We start from the raw sequence: 21,229 nt of genomic DNA, 5'->3' as shown, positions 1-21,229 counted from the left end.
GCACTTTATTTTTGCGATCTCAAGAGCTCATATGCTCAATGCATTGTAATGTATTTTCAGTTTTCACCATTCGAAGAAGGAAAGTAAATCTTCAAAAACACGTCCCCTGTGGTCCTGGTCCTTCTTTAATGGTTTAGCTTGATGCTGTATCGATGGCATTACAGGCTAAGTTCACTTCAGTTATACTTATAAGTGGACAAAGCAGGAGTAACCGACAGCATAGCACCAATTCATAAAATCTTTATTAAACTCAGCGTACACTTTTCATGTCAGTTAAATTCCAGAACAACCACTGAAACAATGAAGTAACAGTGGCCAGTTCCTGACACTATAGTGTTCAGTGCATTTTCAAGGTTTTTCTTTTTGATAAATGAAATGATTTCATTCTCCTGGAAGATTACATTCTATCTCAAACAGTGCCATGTGGCAGATTCAGAAAAGAGTGCCTTGAACTGGTCAATGTTACATTCACTTTCACAAATATATTTTAAATTTGCAGCTTGAAAAACACTTTACAGAGACTTAACAAAGGGTGACCACTTACATGAGTTCACAACACCACCACAGAGTGGATGAAACAATGTCAACAAGTGCCCACTAGGAATGGAAAGAGCTGGAATACTCTGAGTCAAACTGACCTGTGACACCAGGTAGTCAGCACTGGACTTTCAAATATGATGAGAGCTGGAATTGTTCATACTGTTGTATGTATAATGTATGTATATGTTATCTTTATCTATACCAAGAAAGTAATGTTAACCATTGAGTTTGTGCAGCTGACTGCCCAAAAGCTAGTAAAATGTTACAGTACGCTCCAGCTTTTCTTCTTCCGTGTGAACATATGATGACATATGATGCTGAATGTTGCCACTTAGGGGGGAGTGACATTGAGGTGATACCCTCCAAACAGAGTGGAAACAGAAAAGGATAAAAATATTCATATTCAAAACATGAACAAGGAACTGTGAAAAAGAGTGTGAACAAAGGACAGACAACATTTAAAAACTAAGGCTGGCCTTTGCACTCCTGCTAAGGCTGGACAATCATAACATCAATTATCAAATTCAATATCAATTGATCACTTTTAATGGAATTATTACATGTTTTTTTTTTTAATTCATGTTGCTCTCAGCCTCTGTGAACTCCATCTTATCCATTCCCTCGCCCGTGTACCTGAAACAAGTTAAGAATTACTCAACGGAACAAAGGAACAGGCCAGCACAAGGACAAGGACTTCGCCCCACTGTCCTGACATCTTTTACTCACCAGTGAAGGAAGGCCTTGTGGCGGAACATGGTCGAACTGCTCTGAGATGCGCTTGAACAGCTCCTGAATGGCTGTGTTGTTGCTGATGAAGGTTGCGGCCATCTTGAGGCCGCGGGGAGGGATGTCACAGACAGCTGTCTTGACATTGTTGGGGATCCACTCCACAAAGTAGCTGCTGTTCTTGTTCTGCACATTCAGCATCTGCTCGTCCACTTCCTGGACGGCGGCGGTAAGGTAGCGCCCGTGGCGTGGCTGGCTCCAGGTCCACCAGGGACATACTTGCCACCTGGAGATGAAAACACGGGTTGAAAATTCATGACACAAACAGTGCTGAAACATTAACTCAAGTCAGGGCTTTCAGGACTCAAAAGCAGAACACAGGACACGAACTGAGGGCGAGCGCAAAGGCTGGTTTTAATAACAAAAATACTTTCTCCAAAAAGTCTACAACAAAAATCACTTATGCAATAGGTTTCACAATAAAACAGGAAGTGTAAGACAAGACATGACGCTCGTGAACAAAAACACTTAACTGACCTGACGAGACATGACAGTACCCCCCCGCCTCTAGGGCCGGCACCGGACGGCCCAGGTTCGTTTCAGTGCTTGTTGTGAAAGTCAGTGATTAAAGTCTTATCGACGATGAAGCTTGCTGGAACCCATGACCGTTCCTCGGGGCCGTACCCCTCCCAGTCCACAAGGTACTGGTACCCCCAACCAAGTCTGTGCTCCGCTAGGAGCTTCTTGATGGCGTAGACAGGGCCACCGTCGACCAGACACGGAGGAGGGGGTGGTGTAGTGGCTGGCACCAGCAGGCTTTCTTGGACCGGCTTGAGCTTGGAGACATGGAACGTGGGGTGTACTTTCATGGACCTGGGGAGTCTCAGACGCACAGACACTGGATTAATATTTTTTGAGATTTCATATGGTCCCACAAACCTGGGTGCCAGCTTTCGAGAATGCACATGGAGAGGCAGGTCCCGCGTCGATAACCAAACCTTCTGGCCCGGGGTATACTGGGGCACTGCCCTGCGGTGGCGGTTTGCCGCTTCTTTCATCTGTGTCTGGCTCTTAAGTAACACTCTTCGCGCAGCCGCCCAGATTCCCGGCAGCGTCTCACCAGGGCATGCGCCGACAGGACAGCGACCTCCTGTTCATTAATCTCGAAGAGTGGGGGTTGATAGCCATAGACGCATTGAAAAGGCGACATACCTGTGAATGCCGTGGGAAGGGTGTTGTGCGCGTATTCCACCCAAGTCAGATGATTGCTTCAGGAGGTTTGATTCTGTGAGATCAAGCAGCGGAGGCATGTCTCGAGCTCCTGGTTCATGCGCTCCGTCTGTCCGTTGGACTGCGGGTGGTAACCGGACGTCAGACTCACTGTGGCCCCGAGCATCCTGCAAAATTCCCTCCAGAACAACGAAATAAACTGGGGTCCTCTATCCGACACAGTATCTTTAGGTAACCCATGAATGCGGAATACTTCTTTCATTAGTACTTCGGCTGTGACTTTGGCCGAGGGCAACTTGGGCAATGGAATGAAGTGTGTCATTTTAGAAAAACGATCCACCACCGTGAGTACGGTGGTGTTACCTTTGGAGGCAGGCTTTTTGCACATCATTTTTCTATTTGCCAAGTTACTACTCCTACCACACAATTTAGTGGTAGGATCGTCTCGGGTTCCTTGGCAGCCGGTTCCGGTTCAAACAAACAAGACAAGGCATCAGGCTTAATATCTTGGGACCCAGGTCTGAAAGAGAGGGTAAACCGGAACCGACTGAAAAACAGATAGATAGATAGATAGATATACTTTATTTATCCCAAGCTGGGAAATTGCAGTGCAGCAGCAGCATTACACACAGTGAAATAAGTGAAAATAAGACTATAAAGAACAAACTATACATAATAAAAATATAAAAATAGCGAGTAGTAAAAAGATTATATACATAACAAAATAATAAAATAGCCAAATAGTAAACAGCAGTAAAAAGTATTGCACAAAAGGAATATCAAATGCAAATGGCAGTGAAAATTAAGTGTACCGTGACTGTAAGAACAAACTATATATATTAAAATATCGAAATAGCAAGCAGTAAAATATTATATACATAATAATAAAATATCAAAATAGCAAGCAGCAAAAAATTATATACATAATAAAATATCGGAAGCAAACAGTAGTGGTAAGAAGTATTGTATTATTATTATTATTTTCAGCTGTTATTGTACAGTGCAATGGCATGTGGCAGGAAAGATTTCCTGTATCTGTCCCTTCGACAGCGGAGCTGTAGCAGCCTGTGGGAGAAGGTGCTCCGCTGTCTGTCCACTGTGTGATGGAGAGGGTGCTGATCATTGTCCATGATGGATAGCAGTTTATTCAGCGTCCTCCTCTCCACCACAGTCTCAAAAGACTCAAGTCTGAGTCCGAGTAAAGAGCCAGCCTTCTTGATGATCTTATCAAGTCTGTTGGTGTCGCTGGCTCTGATGCTGCTGCCCCAACAAACAACAGCAAAGAAGATGGCGCTGGCAACAACAGACTGGTAGAAGATCTCCAACATTTTGCTGCACACGTTGAAGGATCTCAGTTTCCTCAGGAAGTAGAGTCTGCTCATCCCCTTCTTGTACACAGTCTCTGTGTTGGATTTCCAGTCAAGTCTGTTGTCGATCACCACACCAAGGTATTTGTAGTCCTCCACCTCCTCCACCACCTCCCCTTTGATCCGTAGTGGCTGTGAAGGCGTCTTCTTCCTCCTGAAGTCGATCACCATCTCTCTGGTTTTGCTGATGTTCAGCCTCAGGTGGTTCTGTTCGGACCACTCGACAAAGTTGTCTATCAGTGTCCTGTACTCCCCCTCCTCTCCCTCTCTTATACACCCGACAGCTGAGTCATCAGAGAACTTCTGCAGGTGACATGACTCAGAGTTGTACTTAAAGTCAGTGGTGTATAAGGTGAAGAGGAAGGGAGAAAGCACAGTCCCCTGTGGAGCTCCTGTATCACTGACCACCACATCAGACAGCCCGCTGCCCAGACGGACAAACTGTGGCCGGCCTGTCAAGTAGTCAGTAATCCAGGAGATCACTGCGTCGTTAACACCCATCCCCCGCAGCTTCTCACCCAATAGCAGAGGTTGAATGGTGTTGAAGGCACTGGAGAAATTAAAGAATGTGATTCTTACAGTGCCTCCTCCACCATCAATATGCATATGGGCTCGTTGCAGCAGGTAAATGACAGCGTCATCGACTCCTAAATGGGGCTGATAGGCAAACTGCAGGGGGTCAAGGAATGTCTTCACCTGTGGACTCAGCTGGGCTAGGACCAATCTCTCCAGGACTTTCATCAGATGGGATGTGAGGGCGACTGGTCTGTAGTCCGCTGGGTCAGATGGCCTCGGCTTCTTGGGGACTGGAACCAAGCAGGACGTCTTCCACAGCCTCGGGACTTTCTCCTGACTCAGGCTCAGGTTGAACAGATGTTCAAGTACAGGAGACAGCTGGCTAGCACAGGTCTTCAGGATCCTAGGTGTGATGCCATTGGGGCCTGCTGCCTTTCGCTGGTTGAGTCTTTCCAGCTGCCTCTTTACCTGGCCTGAAGTCACCATTGGGTGGTTAATGCTGGTGTCCTCAGTGGGGGAAGGGGAGGAGAAGGGGGAGGAGGAGGGGGGGCAGATGGAGAGGTGATGTGCAGGAGAATGCTGGGGGGTGGTGCGAGCCATTTGGGACAGTGTGGGTGTGTGGGAGGCAGGGGGTGTCTGAGAGGTGGCAGGAGGTGAGCTAAACCTGTTAAAAAACTGGTTGAACTGATTTGCTCTGTCCAGGCTCCCTGATGTCTGCCTGTCCTTCCCCTTCATCCCTGTGATGTGCTTCATTCCTGTCCACACATCTCTCACACTGTTCTGTTGGAGTTTGGCTTCCAGCTTCCTCCTGTAGTCGTCCTTGCACTTCCTCAGCATGTCTCGGAGTCTGTGCTGCACTCTCCTCTGCTCCTCTCTGTCTCCAGACCTGAAAGCCCTCTTCTTTTCGTTCAGCAGTGCCTTCAGGTCGCTGGTGATCCAGGGCTTGTTATTGGAGAAGCAGCATACATGGCTGGCATGGTGGTGTCCTCACAGAATCTGATGTACTCTGTGATGCAGTCGGTCATGTTGTCAATGTCCTCCCCATGTGGCTCACAGAGTACATCCCAGTCCGTCGACTCAAAGCAGTCCTGCAGTGCTTCAGTGGCATCATGTGTCCACCTCCTTACTGTCCTGGTGTGCTTGGGTTGTCTTTTCACCAGGGGGACATACCTTGGAGTCATCCTGACCAGGTTGTGGTCTGACCTGCCAAGGGGGGGGGGGGGGGGGGGGGCAGTGGCGTCATATGCGTCAATGGTGTTGGCATAAAGAAGATCCAGGGTTTTATTGTCTCTGGTGGGGCAGTCGTACTGATGAAAGTTATTTAAGGTGTTGTTCAGTGAAGCATGATTAAAATCACCTGTAATAACCATGAATGAGTCCGGGTGTTCAGTCAGTAGTTTAGCGGCGGTGGAGCTGATGACGTCACAGGCTACCGCTGCATCAGCTGACGGGGGGATGTAAACAGCGATAGCAATGGTGGACGTGAACTCCCTTGGTAAATAATACGGGCGCATTCCCACAGCCAGCAGTTCAATGTCGGGGGTGCAGAGACGTTCCTTCACGCTAACCTGTCCGGGGTTGCACCACCTCTCACTGACATAAAGTGCAAGTCCACCACCCTTCTTCTTCAAACTTTTGGAAAAGTCTCTGTCTCCCCGTACCAAACTGTATCCTGGGACCTCAACGCTGCTGTCTGGGATGTGCGAGTGCAGCCATGTTTCACTGAAGCAAAATAAGCTACACTCACGGTATTCCCTCTGGGTCTTCACCAGCGCTGCCAGCTCGTCCGTTTTATTCCCCAAAGACCTCACGTTCCCCCTTTATAATCGCTGGGACCGCTGGTTTGTGTCTTCTCCTTTTTTCCCTCCTTTTTACTCCAGACCTGCAGCCCCGGCTTCTCCTCCGTAACTCCTGCGGGACCACAGGTCTGTCTCCGGGCAGCAGCACGGGTCTACACAGCGCAATGAGCTGTTCGCGCATGTAAACAATGCTGCCACCGCTGCCGTCGGCATAGTTCCCAGTTACAAAAAGTAGGGAAAGTAGAAGAAAAACACGGAGAAGGGTAGCAAACTTAAGTCCAGACATTGTCACAACTCTAACGAACAGGTTGTGATTGATTGATTGATTTACAGAAAAAAAAGAACGAACGGACAAATAAACGAAAACTTAAAAAAACACGACAGGAGCTGCTGCTACAGGCTGCCACCTGGGACGGCGCCAAAATTAAGGTGAGCACACCGGGCTTGTCTAGAGTTCAGTCTTTTTGCGTTCTTGATATATTCTAGATTCTTATGATCTGTCAGAACTAGGAAAGGGTGCTCCGTTCCCTCTAAACACTCTTCTAAAGCCGTTTTAACGGCTAACAGTTCCCGGTTACCTACGTCATATTTCCTTATGCGACAGGTAGGCGCATGGATGGATCCTGTTGTCCTTGTCGCTCCGCTGGGACAGGACGGCTCCGACTCCGTCATTAGATGCGTCCACCTCTACCACAAACTGGCGTTGGGGATCAGGAACCGTGAGAACTGGTGCTGTGGTGAATGCCTCTTTCAGCTTCCAGAAAGCGGCATCAGCTTCTGCAGACCACTGGAAGCTGAACTTGGAAGATGTGAGGTTATGAAGGGGGGCCGCGACTGTGCTTAAATTGCGTGTGAATTTCCGGTAGAAGTTAGCAAATCGCAAACATTGTTGGAACTTTTTGCGATTACTGGGATTAGGCCAATCAGCTACAGCCCTCACCTTCTCTGGATCCATCTGCACATGATTTTCGGAAATTACATAGCCTAGGAAAACCACTTGTTTGGCGTGAAATTCACATTTCTCAGCTTTGACATAAAGATGGTGAGATAATGGACGAGACAGGACTTGGCGAACGTGACTTTGGTGAGTGTCCAAATCCAGGGAGAAGATCAGAATATCATCGAGATAGACAAATACAAAGTTATTGAGAAACTCTCTCAGAACGTCATTTACATACCCCTGGAACACAGCTGGGGGTGTTGAAACCTGTCTTCCATTCATCTCCCTCCCGGATGCGGATCAGGTGATATGCATATGCTGTAAGAGTTCGAAAACAGAGTTCATTAGTGGCAAGGGGTAACGGTTCTTAACAGTTATATCATTCAAGGGGCTGTAGTCAATACAGGGTCTTAAGGAACCATCTTTCTTGTGCGTTTCTTTCTAATGCCCGCTTTCAGGGAAGTTTGGATGTAGTCATCCATTGCCTTACGTTCTGGGCATGAGAGCGAGTATAACCTGCCCTTGGGGATGGGAGCCCCCGGGAGGAGATCGATGGGGCAGTCAGAGGACCGATGAGGAGGTAATGAGGTTGCTTTGTTGAACACCTCCTTCAGGTCCCAGTAGCAGCTTGGCACTTTAGCCAAGTCAGGATAGTGTTCTTGCTCTCCCTCTGGTGGCAGGACAGGTTCAGGATTCTTGGTGTGCAGACTATGAACAGACTCAGAAGGAGAGACATTAGAATGATCATTCCTTCCCCATCCCTGAATTTTCCCTGTAACCCAGTCTATGTGTGGATTGTTTTTGTGGAGCCAGGGATACCCCAGAATAAGACAGTGTTGAGCTGAATGGAACAGGTGAAACCGCAAGAGTTCGGTGTGAGCATCCCCGACTGCTATTTCACATGGTTCAGTTACATGAGTCACTTGAAAAATTGCACGGCCGTTTAGGGCATTGGCTCTGAGTGGGGTCTCGAGTTTTTTCACTCCAATCTGGTTTCTTCGAGCAAAGCCCCAGTCCATGAAATTTTCATCTGCCCCAGAGTCTATGAGAACCACTAGCTCTACCAACTGATTATTGTTCTTTAATATGGCTTTGGTTAATGTGCGTGGAGGTTTCAGAGTAAACAAGACTGGGCTCACCATCTCCCTCCTTTCCGATGGTGAGCCTGATCTTTTACCTGACACTGAGCCACTTGATGTCCCTGCTCCCCGCAATAGAAGCATGCGTTTTCCTTAACGCGTCGCAACCTCTCCTCTGGATCCAATTTGGTGCGACCGATCTGCATCGGTTCTTCAGATCCAACAGGTGGCAGTGTGGGTGCAGGTAAACAAGGCAGTGACGGTGGAGCGAACTGTTGTTCCGGGCGTGTGGGTTCCTTTCAGCCTTCCGCGCTGAAGCGGGTTTCCCTCCGCCGATCTCGATCCATCATCTCTACGGCCATTCGCATCGACTCCCGGCTATGCGAATGGCCGTAGAGATGATGGATTCAAGGTCAGGGGGCAATTCCAGCGGAGCCAGCTGATCCTTGATGGAGTCGGAGAGGCCATTGACGAAGCCGTCATTCAGCGCTGGTCCGTTCCACCCACTGTCCGCTGCCAACCTGTGGAAGTCGATCGCGTAGTCTACTACCCGGCGTCATCCTTGTGTCAGGCGGAGCAGGGCTCGTGAGGCTTCTCGAGCTGGAGACTCATGATCAAAAATGTTCGTTAAGGTCTTTGAGAATATTTTGGCATCTTGACAAACTACTGATTCTCTGGCCCATTCTGCCGTTGCCCAAGCAGCTGCCCTCCCTGTCAGATGTCATGATATCATGAATGCCACCTTGGCTTGCTCAGAAGCATACGCACCGGACTAATGCTTGAAATGGAGGTCGCATTGAACCAGGAAGGAGCGGCAGCACCCAGAGTCTCCCGAGAATTTCTCGGGTGGAGCGAGGCGTGGAAGTCCCAGGACAGGAACGGAGTCAGGGGAATTAGCGATCGTCGGTCAGGCCGCCGATTCGGCAGTGGTGAGCTGTGGAGGACTCTCCAAACGGTTAGTCAGGCGGCGCAGTTGTTCGGTGAGTGTGGTTACCTGTGACATGACTGTGTGTTGTAGTTCTTGTTGTCTGTCAGATAATTCTCTCACCCCTTGCTGTACGCTCCATCCACGTGCTGATGCAGGAGATTTCCTTGGGCGCTCAGTGTGTTTCAGAAGTGGTTCGGTTCCGCTGAGTCCATCGTGGCCAGATCGTACTGTTAAGCCCGTAGGGCTGTCAGGGCTTTCAGGACTCAAAAGCAGAACACAGGACACAAACTGAGGGCGAGCGCAAAGGCTGGTTTTAATAACAAAAATACTTTCTCCAAAAAGTCTACAACAAAAGTTAGGTTTGAGAGTTAGGTTTCACAATAAAACAGAAAGTGTAAGACAAGACATGACGCTCGTGAACAAAAACACTTAACAGACCTGACGAGACATGACAGGACCTGCTTGCCTTTCTCCTTTTTGTTAGCATGCATTTAACACTTTACCTTTTGAATAGGAATAGATATGACGACCATTTATCATTTTACCAAGAAAACTCTACAAAAAATCCAGGTTGAGTTAGCCTTAAACCAGGGGTGGGCAAACTTTTTCACTTGTGGGCCACAAAGGGTTCTAAAATTTGACTGGGGGGCCGGACCAGGAGCAGATGGATGGAGTGTTTTGGTAATCCACCTCATAAGAGAAAATAAAATATCATGAGATATGTAGAAAACGTGCTTTAATTTCAACTGAAAATGAACAAAAGCATTACAACTAAATTTGTCTTTGAAGTCCCACAGAACTGAGCTATTTATTGAAATGACTCTTAAAACACTATAAATTAAATGAATAAAGTATTTTTTTATTATTTTAAAGCACTGAAAGTTGTGTTATCCTTCAGGATATCATCACTCTCCTCCTGACTGTCTTTATTTAAAAAACGGTAGGAGATGCAGGTCTACTTGGCCTCTCCTTCTATTCAATCATCCCTAATGCCAAAACTCAACAACAAGCTGCACGAGGACGGAACAGTGACAACCCGCCAGTATGTGGAGCGCGTTATATTTGATCGCGTTGCATTTGCGCACTTGGTTTTGAGAATGTACATGCACCTGAACACCACATATGTGCATCCCTTAACAGACAGGACATGTAACATGTAAGGCTTACTGAAGAAATTATTTTCAAATGCATTTTTTACATAACACAACGGAGAAACATACTTTTAATTTCAGTGGGAACAGTGTTGTCGGTCTCCCTTTTTATCCATCAAAGTCTGGAGTCAGTTTTCTTGCTGTATCATAGTCTTTAAACACCGCCACAGTCTCTTGGCATATCAGGCATACAGCAGCTGATCGGTGTTCAGTAAAAAATATTTAGTAGTCCACTCCTTATTAAAAACTGGACATTCTGTCCACTTTTCTTTTCTTAGCTCCGCTCATCTTTACAGAAGGGCTGAGGGTCGAAGAGTAAAGCGCAAACGTGGAGTAATACGCCGCACCTCAACAAAGCTCAATGTATCTAGAGTGCGCTATCTATTGGGAAAAAGCCAGAATTGCAGGGAAAATAAAACATTAACAAGGTTTATTACTATAATTTCTTCAAGTTCGGCGGGCCGGATTAAAATTTGTAACGGGCAGCATATGGCCCTCGGGCCGTAGTTTGCCCATGCCTGCCTTAAACGGTGTGATGGAATTTTTACATGTTTCTATACTTTTCTATTTTGTTTTCCTAGTTTATATAGTTGATCTGTAGTCTGTTTTACTGTTATATTGACGAGAGGATGTCCTGGTGGATTTGTTGTTGTAACCCCACTGCAATTAACTCCCAGGGTGCCAAAGTAAATGACCTGATGTTATCACACCTAACTGTAAAGTCCTGAGAACAGGACATCATCAAGTTTTATTGCAGACAACTGTTTTTCTGTTGCCATCTGTTAAACCAGTTCTGTTAAGACCAAAGGCATGTCAGACTATAAGAATGGGGTGAAAACATCTGATCAGGGAGCACAACTCTGAACTGCCTACTGCCGTGTGGTTCTGTGGCTGTGTCTCCTCTCTATAGAGATTAAACACTTCATGCACGTTGCGGTTTGTTTGGCTCTCTATAGGCAGACCGGGAAATTTTTTTTTGACATTAAGCAACCTGTTCATAATTTCCCAGTTTGGGATCAATAAAGTGAATAAAATTGAAAAAAAAGATTAAATTAACAACTATTGCTATATATCAGCGTAGGTTCTCACCGGGTTCTCCGGCTTCCTCCCACAGTCCAAAAACATGCTGAGGTTAATTGATAACTCTAAATTGTCCATAGGTGTGAATGAGCGGTGTGCGTGGTTGTTTGTCTGTATATGTAGCCCTGTGGTAGGCTGGCGACCTGCCCAGGGTGTCCCCTGCCTTCGCCCGAGAGACGGCTGGGATAGGCTCCAGCCCCCCCGTGACCCTGCAAAGGATTCAGCGGTGTATAGATAATGGATGGATGGATTGCTATATATCCACTACTATGATGATATATGTGGCCAGGTCAATGAGGGAGGAGACTGGACACAAAAATACTTTTTAGTAGGATCTTTATTACCCCGACTGCCCTCAAACGAGCACAGCATTAATTCTCTAATTTTGAGAGAGATGTCTGTAACAGTCAAAATAAAAAAATAAAAAAATTCTTTCCTGTCTTTCTTGAATATCTTCTGAACGTCTCAGTATAAAACAAGCAAAACAAAACAAACAAAATCAAACCAAACAAACAACAGCAGTGGCCTATTCCTATGTAAACAGGAAATAAAATACATTAATTAACATGAATACATTTTTAAGCCACCCTCCTCATTTCATCAGACATTTTACAGTACACATCAAGTTTTTAACCCAGTAAACTTCATGAATTAACTTTTATGTACGTTTTTATATATCTCTTTGCACATTACGTTTTTACCGTGACCTTTAATGAACTCACAGTACATTCAAAAAAACAAAATTGTGTGCACACTTACTCTAGCTCGTAGTTTGAGAGCCTCACCCTGCACCTGGATGCAGCCCACATGCACACACCGCTCTCTGTCTCCCCTCTGCACGGGTAACAACATATAACTTTGTAAACAACATTTAACGCAGAGAATATAACACTAACTAATATTTCAGTGCACAACAAACTTACGCTGACCCGTGGTCGTCTAGGACGGCTGGAGACAAGACACAAACCCTCGACCGACGAGAAATAAACACTACGTCTTCAGTCCCACAAGTCCGTCAGACAGCGCAGTTATCGGTCCGCTCTAACTTCACTTGGTCACGTATTTCCTCTGTTATAAACTGGTTTTTAATGTTCAAACTTTTAACTCACTCACAGACAAGAAATACACCTTTCTGCCATTATTTGGGTTAGGAAGACAACGGTTTGCAGGGGTTATCATGTCTCGTGTGATTTCCTGGTTCCCATGGGATTTTCAACCTGGCTGGCCCTAAAGTGACAGTACACCCTCTATTAGGGCTCAGCTAACACAAAGAAAAAATACAGTAACCCCTGTTCACTTGGCTACATTCTCCCCTGCTACAAGTCAATGTCCTCGGTGACTTCTGTATCCATAGCCCCTTTAAGTTGTGATGAATAAAAGACCATGCCAGCTAACACCTGAGACAGTAGATCTGGACTTAAGGACACTGCGTTGCATGCAGACCTGGGTAAGTTAAAAGGATTTTGGTTCTTCCCAGCTGTTGTTCTCTGGCTCCTACGTGGAGGGGATATGGGTGTGTCACCACTGATGGTTCCCTCCTTTGTTCTCTGGGGAGCAGGCACAGGTCTTCCCTCTGGCTTCTCTGTAAGTGTAGAGGGAGATCCTGACAGTGGATGAGAACAGGGCAATGGTTCCGTCTCCAAGCTCTCCTCAGGTATGTCACTCATCTCCTTCTCACGTCCATCCTCGCTCTCTTCCATTCTCTCAGTCTCTTCCTGGTATTCTGTCTCAACAATCACTGGATCCACAGTTTCAATCTCTTGAGTTGCAACTGGCTCAGCTGCTGGATATGTCACTTTCTCTTCCAAAATGAACTCAGGCTCCATGAACTCCACCTCTAACCCTTGCCTTGGGGCAGGTTCCTCCACAGGAGTGGCTGACTGGCGACTCCGCCCCGGCGTTGGCACAGGACCCACACATGGCCGCAGGTTGGACCTATGCACCCTCTTTACCGGCCCACCCTCGAGGGGCTCCACTGTGTACGTGGTCCCTTGGACCTGCACAACCTTGTATGCCGTGGCTGACCATGCGTCTTGGATCTTGTTCCTCCCTGGTGGACGATGTCGAAGATAAACCAGCTGTCCCACCTCAACATCTGGACAGTGCAGACACTCTTGCTGCTGAGCTAGTCTCTCTTTAGCCTTTCGTTCAGCACATTCTCTCGCTCTGGCATGCGCATCCTGAAGACGCTCCTGGTGTACAGCCAACCAGTCTGGTGTATCACTGTTCTCCTGTTCATGGCTCAGCAGTGCATCAATAGGAAGATGAGGGTGAACTCCAAACAGCAAATAATAGGGTGAATACCCCATTGTCGAGTGTGGTGTCACATTGTACGCATACACTAGCTCTGACAGGTGTTCAGGCCAACGCCGCTTCTTCTCAGGGGGAAGTGTACGCAAAAGATCATGCAGAGTGCGATTGAACCTTTCACACTGGGGGTTCCCTTGAGGGTGATGTGGTGTTGTTCGGGTTTTCTTCACTCCATACAATCTGCATAACTCTGCAATCACTGCACTTTCAAAATTCCTGCCCTGATCAGAGTGCAGGCGTTCTGGTACTCCATACTTCAGAAACCACTCTTTCAGACTTTAGCAGTGGTTTCTGCCTTCTGATCACGTGTGGCAAAGGCCTGACTGAACTTAGTAAACACATCTGTCATTACAAGTACATTTTCACGACCATCTGTGGCACGTTCCAGTATGGTGTAATCCATAGCAACCACCTCAAGTGGGCGAGTGGCCAAGAATGGAGTCTGTGGTGCTTGGATCTTTGGCTGTGGCATTTTTGTTAACACACACCTCTGACATCTCTTCACCCACTGCTCAACATCCCTGTACATACCCACCCAAAAACATCTTTGTCTCAACAGGCCCAAAGTCCTTTCGATTCCTTGATGACCCATTTGCTCATGAACACTTTTGAGAGCCTGTCCCTTGAGACAGTCTGGCAGCAGTAGCTGATGACAGGTTCCAGTATGACCATTTTCAATTACTCTGTACAAAAGTCCATCCTTCTCTTGTAGACGCGACCACTGTTTCAGCAAGGAGCAGACTGGCTTTGTCAGAGTTTTCTTTTCCTGGTAAGTTGGTTTCCTTTGTTTATCCCAGAGCCCTCTCAAGACTCTGAGCGCAGGGTCGGACTCTTGGAAGCTCTGGAGCTCTGCTTTGGAATATCCAGGGAGTGTGGGAGTGTTATCCTGGACCACACTGTTAGCTCCTGTCTCACTGACCTCAACTGCACTTAACTGTCTGAGCTTACAACACTTAACACCTGCTGTCACTAGATCTAAGTCTAGGGCTGTACCTGGCCTGAGAGTATTACATATGGCTACACATCCATCATATTCTGCATCCTCACTATCTGGTTCTGGCTCACCATTGGCCGGTTGCTGAGAAAGGGCATCAGCAGCAGTATTACACCGGCCGGGGCGGTACTTTACATCAAAATCAAACACGGCCAACTGAGCAACTCACCGCTGCTGAACGGCTCCTAAACTGGCTGTGGAGAGGTGGCACAGGGGGTTGTTATCGGTGATGATAACCATGTTTTCTACTCAGTTCCAAAATCTGAGACTGCAGCTGTGCCAAAGGGTTACCTTCATCACCAGACAGAGAAGCTGCATCATCTTCCTGGCTGGGTCCCGCCACAGAAGCAGCTGCCCCCTCGTCCTCGTCTGACATTTTGCAAAGTCTCTTATTGTGTCCTTATTGCAGGGAGATAACACAGTCAGTAGCAAGTTCAATGTCTCTCTGTCCAACAGTCTCAGAGACCGGGCACCAGACGATCAGCTCCTCCAGTGATCCACGTCAGCGATGCAGATGCTCCTCTCGTCCCGATCACCACCTCAAAATTAAACAGGGTATCCCACTTCTGACACCAATTAGTGTGGCCAGGTCAATGAGGGAGGAGACTGGACACAAAAATACAGAAAGTGTAAGACAAGACATGACGCTCGTGAACAAAAACACTTAACAGACCTGACGAGACATGACAGGACCTGCTTGCCTTTCTCCTTTTTGTTAGCATGCATTTAACACTTTACCTTTTGAATAGGAATAGATATGACGACCATTTATCATTTTACCAAGAAAACTCTACAAAAAATCCAGGTTGAGTTAGCCTTAAACCAGGGGTGGGCAAACTTTTTCACTTGTGGGCCACAAAGGGTTCTAAAATTTGACTGGGGGGCCGGACCAGGAGCAGATGGATGGAGTGTTTTGGTAATCCACCTCATAAGAGAAAATAAAATATCATGAGATATGTAGAAAACGTGCTTTAATTTCAACTGAAAATGAACAAAAGCATTACAACTAAATTTGTCTTTGAAGTCCCACAGAACTGAGCTATTTATTGAAATGACTCTTAAAACACTATAAATTAAATGAATAAAGTATTTTTTTATTATTTTAAAGCACTGAAAGTTGTGTTATCCTTCAGGATATCATCACTCTCCTCCTGACTGTCTTTATTTAAAAAACGGTAGGAGATGCAGGTCTACTTGGCCTCTCCTTCTATTCAATCATCCCTAGTGCCAAAACTCAACAACAAGCTGCACGAGGACGGAACAGTGACAACCCGCCAGTATGTGGAGCGCGTTATATTTGATCGCGTTGCATTTGCGCACTTGGTTTTGAGAATGTACATGCACCTGAACACCACATATGTGCATCCCTTAACAGACAGGACATGTAACATGTAAGGCTTATTGAAGAAATTATTTTCAAATGCATTTTTTACATAACACAACGGAGAAACATACTTTTAATTTCAGTGGGAACAGTGTTGTCGGTCTCCCTTTTTATCCATCAAAGTCTGGAGTCAGTTTTCTTGCTGTATCATAGTCTTTAAACACCGCCACAGTCTCTTGGCATATCAGGCATACAGCAGCTGATCGGTGTTCAGTAAAAAATATTTAGTAGTCCACTCCTTATTAAAAACTGGACATTCTGTCCACTTTTCTTTTCTTAGCTCCGCTCATCTTTACAGAAGGGCTGAGGGTCGAAGAGTAAAGCGCAAACGTGGAGTAATACGCCGCACCTCAACAAAGCTCAATGTATCTAGAGTGCGCTATCTATTGGGAAAAAGCCAGAATTGCAGGGAAAATAAAACATTAACAAGGTTTATTACTATAATTTCTTCAAGTTCGGCGGGCCGGATTAAAATTTGTAACGGGCAGCATATGGCCCTCGGGCCGTAGTTTGCCCATGCCTGCCTTAAACGGTGTGATGGAATTTTTACATGTTTCTATACTTTTCTATTTTGTTTTCCTAGTTTATATAGTTGATCTGTAGTCTGTTTTACTGTTATATTGACGAGAGGATGTCCTGGTGGATTTGTTGTTGTAACCCCACTGCAATTAACTCCCAGGGTGCCAAAGTAAATGACCTGATGTTATCACACCTAACTGTAAAGTCCTGAGAACAGGACATCATCAAGTTTTATTGCAGACAACTGTTTTTCTGTTGCCATCTGTTAAACCAGTTCTGTTAAGACCAAAGGCATGTCAGACTATAAGAATGGGGTGAAAACATCTGATCAGGGAGCACAACTCTGAACTGCCTACTGCCGTGTGGTTCTGTGGCTGTGTCTCCTCTCTATAGAGATTAAACACTTCATGCACGTTGCGGTTTGTTTGGCTCTCTATAGGCAGACCGGGAAATTTTTTTTTGACATTAAGCAACCTGTTCATAATTTCCCAGTTTGGGATCAATAAAGTGAATAAAATTGAAAAAAAAGATTAAATTAACAACTATTGCTATATATCAGCGTGGGTTCTCACCGGGTTCTCCGGCTTCCTCCCACAGTCCAAAAACATGCTGAGGTTAATTGATAACTCTAAATTGTCCATAGGTGTGAATGAGCGGTGTGCGTGGTTGTTTGTCTGTATATGTAGCCCTGTGGTAGGCTGGCGACCTGCCCAGGGTGTCCCCTGCCTTCGCCCGAGAGACGGCTGGGATAGGCTCCAGCCCCCCCGTGACCCTGCAAAGGATTCAGCGGTGTATAGATAATGGATGGATGGATTGCTATATATCCACTACTATGATGATATATGTGGCCAGGTCAATGAGGGAGGAGACTGGACACAAAAATACTTTTTAGTAGGATCTTTATTACCCCGACTGCCCTCAAACGAGCACAGCATTAATTCTCTAATTTTGAGAGAGATGTCTGTAACAGTCAAAATAAAAAAATAAAAAAATTCTTTCCTGTCTTTCTTGAATATCTTCTGAACGTCTCAGTATAAAACAAGCAAAACAAAACAAACAAAATCAAACCAAACAAACAACAGCAGTGGCCTATTCCTATGTAAACAGGAAATAAAATACATTAATTAACATGAATACATTTTTAAGCCACCCTCCTCATTTCATCAGACATTTTACAGTACACATCAAGTTTTTAACCCAGTAAACTTCATGAATTAACTTTTATGTACGTTTTTATATATCTCTTTGCACATTACGTTTTTACCGTGACCTTTAATGAACTCACAGTACATTCAAAAAAACAAAATTGTGTGCACACTTACTCTAGCTCGTAGTTTGAGAGCCTCACCCTGCACCTGGATGCAGCCCACACGCACACACCGCTCTCTGTCTCCCCTCTGCACGGGTAACAACATATAACTTTGTAAACAACATTTAACGCAGAGAATATAACACTAACTAATATTCCAGTGCACAACAAACTTACGCTGACCCGTGGTCGTCTAGGACGGCTGGAGACAAGACACAAACCCTCGACCGACGAGAAATAAACACTACGTCTTCAGTCCCACAAGTCCGTCAGACAGTGCAGTTATCGGTCCGCTCTAACTTCACTTGGTCACGTATTTCCTCTGTTATAAACTGGTTTTCAATGTTCAAACTTTTAACTCACTCACAGACAAGAAATACACCTTTCTGCCATTATTTGGGTTAGGAAGACAACGGTTTGCAGGGGTTATCATGTCTCGTGTGATTTCCTGGTTCCCATGGGATTTTCAACCTGGCTGGCCCTAAAGTGACAGTACACCCTCTATTAGGGCTCAGCTAACACAAAGAAAAAATACAGTAACCCCTGTTCACTTGGCTACATATAATAACCCCTCTGCTGCCTCTCATGCTTGTTAACCTGTTGCCTTGTTGTAATACACGCTGATTCGTTCCAGCTGCAGGTCGCTGTCCTCGTGGTATGTCCCGAATGGGTCGATGCCATGTTCATCACTTATCACCCTTCAGAACTAGAAACGGTCAAACAGACGAACTGTTAAATTAGCTGGCTAACTAGCATGACATACCCTTGCCACTAAAACCCATCGGCGGTGTGGACGCCGAGGCTATCATTAGCGTTGTTGCTAAGTAAGCTAATTTATCTGCCCGCCCAATCCAAATTTAAACATTCACGCTCTTTTTCAACGGGTCGCAAGCTGCCATCATGTTCTTGGCGTCAAACTTCTGCTGGGTAAGTTCAGGGAGTGTCAGTGCCCTACAAAAAGACAATTCAATTAGGATTTCTTTCAAATGCATCAAAATACATCCTGAGGGTCTGATAAGGCTTCTCAAAAGCAGGCTCCTGCCTCTCTACCTGTACTGCTGGCTGCCACGGCTGGTCAAGGGGGCAAAACCTGGCATGAAGAAGTGAAGCCTGGGGAAGGGCACCATGTTGACAGCCAGTTTCCTCAAGTCAGCGTTGAGCTGGCCGGGGAAGCACAGACAGGTGGTCACACCGCTCATGGTGGCAGAGAGGAGGTGGTTGAGGTCGCCGTAGGTGGGCATGGTGAGTTTCAGTGTGCGGAAGCAGATGTTATACAGGGCCTCATTATCAATGCAGAAGGTCTCATCTGTGTTCTCCACCAGATGGTGGACGGAGAGGGTGGCATTGTACGGCTCCACCACTGTGTCTGACACCTGGAGTGGGAGGTTGAAGGGAAAGACGAGACAAAGGAAGGAAGAGGGATCGGCATTAAAGCTCAGAGACGCAAATGGAGGAACAAATGTTCAATTTCAAAATATTTTTGTGCATTAAATGAACCTTGGGTGTAGACACCACGCTGAAAGTGTTCATGATGCGGTCTGGGTACTCCTCTCGGATTTTGCTGATGACCAGCGTGCCCATGCTGGATCCAGTGCCTCCTCCCAGGGAGTGCGTGAGCTGGAAGCCCTGGAGGAGATCGCAGCTCTCTTCCTCCTTCCTCACCACATCCAGGACAGAGTCCACCAGCTCAGCCCCCTCAGTGTAGTGGCCTTTGGCCCAGTTATTAACTGCTCCGCTCTGGCCTGTGTTACATGCAAATACAGAAATGAAAACCTTCTGGATCTAACCATACTTGAAACATGACTGTACCATACACACAAAGTCAAACCAATTTTACTTGCAGTTCACTGTGCATGGACTGAAAAAGACTGGCTTGGTTACTCTGACAGGACTATGGAAAAGCCACTTTGCCAACAGCCAGCTTTAAAATGAGAGTGACACTATTTGCTTGATCACAGTGCACCAATTTCATCAACCTGACTAAAACACACATGAATGGTCACATTTTCATTCTCACCAAAGACAAAGTTGTCCGGCCTAAAGACCTGTCCAAAGAGACCAGACCTCACAGAGTCTATTGTGCCTGGCTCCAAGTCCACCAGCACTGCACGAGGGACATACTTGCCACCTGGAAATTAAAACACGGGTTGAAAATTCATGACACAAACAGCGCTGAAACATTAACTGAAGCTAGGACCTGCTCGCCTTTCTCCTTTTTGTTAGCATGCATTTAACACTTTACCTTTTGAATAGGAATAGATATGACGACCATTTATCATTTTACAGGGAAAACTCTACAAAAAATCCAGGTTGAGTTAGCCTTAAACGGTTTTGACATAAAGCAACCTGTTCATAATTTCCCAGTTTGGGATAAATAAAGTGAATAAAATTGAAAAAAAAAAAAAAATTAACAACTATTGCCATATATCCACTACTACAATGATATAATAACCCCTCTACTGCCTCTCCTGCCTCCCAAATTAGCCTTGTTGTAATACACGTTGATTCGTTCCAGCTGCAGGTCGCTGTCCCCGTGGTATGGTCGATGCCATGTTCACTTATCACCTCCCAGAACTAGAAACGGTCAAAAAACTGTTAAATTAGCTGGCTAACTAGCATGACATACCCTTGCCACTAAAACCCATTGGCGGTGTGGACACCGAGGCTATTATTAGCTTTGTTGCTAAGTAAGCTAATTTATCTGCCAACCCAATCCAAATTTAAACATTCATGCTCTTTTTCAACGATGTAAGACGTTATTTATCTGAAAAAACATCCTCAACTTTGCTCCAATTCAACCATTTCACCTCTTCTAATGTACTGGAATTTGTTCTTCCAGCCAAAAGTCAAATGTTGTCAGACTTGAATGACTGTTTATTGTTTCAGACTGAACTGCAGGAGATGATGGTCTCCCTACACAGAAAAGATAAGTAATTGTCACTTATAATTGCAAAATAACTGCAAAGTTCAGAGGCTCCCTCTTGGCAGCTCAAGTAAAACACTTTTAAAGCACATTTAAAAATTCCAACATGCAGATAACAAGTTCGAAAAAAATATTTCCCCGACGAATAGAAACAGTCATCATGACAAATGAATGTGTTTGTTTGCCTGTCAGTCCTCACTGTCCTTATCAGCACCGAGAGCCCCAAGCCTTGTTGCACCCCTGTAGTGCTCTGGCATCACGTTAACCAGCAGACCTCTTTCTCCTCCATTTGAATCAGATTCTGCTCACTCATCAAGCTGCAGGTTGTAGTATGTGTTTTCACACAAACGCCAAGGAGCGCCAAAATGAACAGCATGTTTTGAGAGGGACTCACATAAAACCATGTTATTTTTGTAAAACATGCAGATTTGAGT

At 45.8% G+C, this 21,229-nt stretch overlaps 1 pseudogene; it reads right to left on the bottom strand.

Annotated features, from left to right (window-relative positions):
- Positions 1 to 1,112: 1,112 nt before the first annotated feature.
- Positions 1,113 to 20,446, bottom strand: LOC121616249 (annotated as a pseudogene).
- Positions 20,447 to 21,229: the final 783 nt, after the last annotated feature.

Source organism: Chelmon rostratus, chromosome 13, assembly GCF_017976325.1.
Source record: "Chelmon rostratus isolate fCheRos1 chromosome 13, fCheRos1.pri, whole genome shotgun sequence".
Taxonomy (NCBI): Eukaryota; Metazoa; Chordata; class Actinopteri; order Chaetodontiformes; family Chaetodontidae; genus Chelmon; species Chelmon rostratus.
Note: the sequence above shows the minus strand (reverse complement) of the source record. Positions and strands in the feature narration are given on the sequence as shown.